We start from the raw sequence: 4556 nt of genomic DNA on the forward strand, positions 1-4556 counted from the left end.
CAATTAATGAAAATAAATGAAATTGAATTGTTACCATTGTTGTGATTCACGTGCTGAATGTTTAAGTCTGTGTGTGACCTTAGCATATTGCCACACACGATTTAAGGATTATATAAACCCAATTAAAATCATCTCAAAGTATTAATGAAAAATTAAATTTTAAAAAGTTCATTAATAAACAAACACCATAAATTCACTAATTCCTTAATTAGAAGATACTTTACAGTCAAAAAGCAATCTATTTATTACTATTCTTCCCTTGAAATCAAATAACTCTGACTTCATGATGCATTGCTGCATTAACAGAAAGAAAATTATAGTAACATAAACTAAGAAGTAAGGTAAACTATTGGATTTTACAGTGTATACCGCACGCAAGGTTTATGCGCATAGTCCAAGTCTTCTTCTCCGTTTTTAGTGTATCTCTGTGGCAGAATTACAGCGCCACATGCTGGTCTGGCATGTATACTACATCGTTTTGTGTCGGTTTTGTGTGGACGCAGATATTTCTTGAGACAAGGGGGAAAAAAAGATTGGACAAGGAAAGCTCTGGCTTCGTGTGGACATAGCCTAATTCAGAAGTCAAGTACAGAGAGGACCTATATGGGTGTAGGTCAAAAATGTGTTTTTAGTATAAATGAATAGATCAAGTCTGTGTTTTGTTCACACACTGTCAGCAGACGTGTCCTCTCTGTGATAAAACAAAGGGTAAGTAAATGTCCTACAAAGAGACCAAATGTGCAAATGAAGTGACTAGCCTAATTATATAAGTAATAACTTGCATTAACTTCTTACCATATTTTCTTACATTGTACAATCAACAGCCTATTTCTATCCTTATATGAACAAATACATGTTATTTTGGCTTTATTTCACAGAATTGCAACTTTATGTCTTTTTTGAAGCTTTACATCTCACCATGTGATTTTATATCTCGCAAAAGCAATTTTATTTAATTTTTTTAATTGATCTCTCAGACTCTCACAGTGTAACTTTATATCTCACTATTTGGCTTTTTTGTCTTACAATTATGATTTTATTTCTTTGAATTGTGAATTTAGATCTCCCTGTTGTGATTTTATATTTCACAGTGTGACTATAAATCTTGCAATCTTACATTATATTTTGAAAATACAACTTTATTTCTCAGGTTTGCAACTTTATTTCTATTTCTGACTTTATAACTCAGTGTGACTTTATATTTCGCAACTGTGACTTCTTTTGATTGTGACGATATCTCACAATGTGACTTTAGCTCTTTTAATTGTGACCTCAAAAGGCACATTTTACGATATATGTCACAACTGCATAATTTCTCATGACTTTATATCCCTGACTTCATATCTCAGTTTAACTTTATATTTTACAGTGAGAGTTTATTTCTCACGATGTGTCTTTATTTCTTATTTTAAACTTTATCCACAATTATATATCCACTTTTTTTTTTTACTGAGGCAAAAACAGGCTTTTACAGAAAACTTCTTAAATTTTAAATAATAAATGTCTGTCTTATAAACAAATCCCATTGGGTATGGTGGCACCTTTTTTCTATTTTATCTTTCTAGATCTTATTAAACAACATCTGACTATTTCTCATCAAGTGTGAGAAATTGATTGAGGTGAATGTGTTGTGCCATATTAGGAATCAAATCCCACTCACACCATCTGAGGTGATGATTTCCTGGTTATTTGAGCAAGAGTCGTACATAGTTTGGCTTATGTCACCAATGTGAGCATCAACCTAGCAAGCAGTGGGTTTGAAAATTCAGTGTCACCTATAATAATAAAGCCAGTGTTCATTTTTTGAAGCCACGTTTCAATTCACTCCCTACAAAGGAGCGAAGGTTTTTTACTGCTAAGATGCTGATTTGTACATTGCATATGTGACATAATGATACTGTAGAGTTAACGTAATTACAATCAGTGTGAAACTCATGAATTTCTACATTTAATTAATATTGGGGCGGTAGGGAAGGCAGATCAATGACGGTGAAGTCTTTTACCGCCTGCTTTCTGAAAGGGGTGGATAGTGCAAGATGAAGAAAAAAAGAGCCTCACCATTTTATCAAATGAATGTCACAAGACATGCCACTCTGTGTTAGCCTCATTAATGTCCTCACTATTCCTTCAAAATTAATGTTGGCTGCAATGTCCTCTATTAAGAAATTAAATATTTAGACTTCAAGGGAAGACATTTAAATCCTTTTCCTGGTTCAGAGCGGGCCGGAGTGGCGGCCGTGCACTCTCAGCTGTCTCTTCTGCTTACTGAACGTGAACACTGACCGTTATAAATCAAAAGAACTTTAGCACAGATTGCTCTCTCCTTACCCCTCTCTAAATAGTTTACAGTTCTCCCGACATATATTAGAAAGCACCTAATTAATTGGCACATAAAATTCGAACATAAAGCTGCCTTAACGCTAAAACAAGTCTGTTGGCAGTGACTGGATTCATGAAAGGACCTGCAGAGGGAGGCCTGCTGGAGGCCTTTGATCAGGCGGTCTAATGCAGTCCTGACATCTTCACGGCTCCTAAATTTCACCACCTCGGTTAGCAAGCAGGCTTTCAAGAAATTAGACCTTGCAGCGGCCTCGCATATCCCAATCACAGACCTGGAGAGCTCTGCTCGAGCATCTTGGATTATTGAGAATTCAGCTGCACGATGAGCATTTGGCAAGCTTTTGTCCTGTTTTTCATCTGACGCCTTCTCACATCTAATAGAGTGTGAAAGTCCTGTTAGGATCTCTACTCTACATGTTAGGATATTTCATCAGCGGTTGCCAAGAGCCTGTCAGAGAATGACTAGTACATATAAGAAATAAACAGAGCGATAAAACAGCATAATGACTGGATACATAGCACTCTGTTAATTTCTGGCCCGGCGTAATATTTTTTTCTTTTTAAAATTTATAACGAGACACAAACTCCTTTATCAAAATGTACCATTCTAGTGAACATCCATCCCGCAACAAACCTAAACTCCCATAAATCATGCATCAACAGACACAACGGAATGAGAGACTCATTGGTCAAGGCGTATTTGCAAGAAAAGCACTTTATCTTCCTAAATCAGAGGGGGCGCATCCTTTTATTCTTGCAAAATCCAACCCAATCGATGCAATGAAGTATGTGAAACCAATATTCAATATCCAAAATGCTGAACTTCAGCAGGGAGGGTAATGGGCTGTGCTCTTTGCGAGTGTGAGGACAACAGCAATTATGAAAATTGAAAAGAGAATAAATGAAAAAGCTCTAGTGGGGAACGAGGGGAGAGGAGCTCTGCAGCAGAACAGACCCATCGCGTGATTGATTCTGAGCGTGGACGGCCACAGCCTTGGGTTCATGTGGTAATGATAGCTTTATAATTAAGATTAAAGACCACCGAACACGGGGAAGACACAGCAGAAGGGCAGGGGGCTTCTACTGTGACATTCTGAATAGTTAGAGAAAAGAGTCTGAAATATAAATTCATTTATAAATATAAATCTTGAAATTGCAATTATATGCACTATAGTAGATGACACAGGAAACAGGTTTTTAATGTACATTGTTCATTATAATAATAATAATTACTATTATTATTATTATTATTTTATTAATTAAAATAATATATAATTAAAATGTTATTGAAAATATGTATTGTTATGAATAGCAACAAAGTTCCTGTAAATATTATTATTACACACTCAAAATGGCAACAACTATACAATAATAAAGAATATCAATATCCAATATGATTAATAATAATAATTATTATTATTATTATTATTATTTGATATTTTTTATTATTGAAGTAATTTTTGCAGATATTGTATTGTTTGAGTAGTGTGTTTATTATCTCAATTTATTATTAGAATAAAATATATTTTTAAAATGGAATTAAAACATCTCTTGTTATGAATAATAACAATATTCCTGTAAATAATATATTACATACATACACATTACAACAACCAAAACAACAACTGCAACAGCAGCAGCAGCAACAAAATATAATAATAATAATAATAATAATAATAGCTATTCTCTGTTGTTGTTGTTGTTGTTGTTGTTGCTGTTATCGGCAGCAAGATTCATTTTTAATGAGCCAAAAATAATGCACATCACACCTCTGTTTATAAATTTGCACTGGCTACCAATAGTTGCTCGCATAAAATTCAATGCATTGATGTTTGCCTACAAAACCACCACTGGCTCTGCCCCCCTTTACCTAAATTCATTACTTCAGACTTATGTGCCCTCTAGCAGCTTGCGTTCTGCAAGTGAACGTCGCTTTATTGTGCCATCCCAAAGAAGCACAAAATCACTGTTACAGACTTTTAAATTAAAGGGGTTCTATTATGCTCTTTTACAAAGTCTTGATTTTGTTTTGGGGGTGTACTAGAACAGGCTCTCATACTAGGTTGTTTGAAAAACACATAATTTTCACATATTTTACATTATTACATCACCTCTCTCCCCAGTCTGGAATGAACGGCTCGAAGAGTTCCTGTATCAAATGAAGGCCCGCCTTCTGAAATACGAAATGTGCTGTGATTGGTTAGCTGGGCCAGTGT

This window comes from Sinocyclocheilus anshuiensis, unplaced genomic scaffold (assembly GCF_001515605.1).
Source record: "Sinocyclocheilus anshuiensis isolate Anshui unplaced genomic scaffold, SAMN03320099.WGS_v1.1 scaffold736, whole genome shotgun sequence".
Taxonomy (NCBI): Eukaryota; Metazoa; Chordata; class Actinopteri; order Cypriniformes; family Cyprinidae; genus Sinocyclocheilus; species Sinocyclocheilus anshuiensis.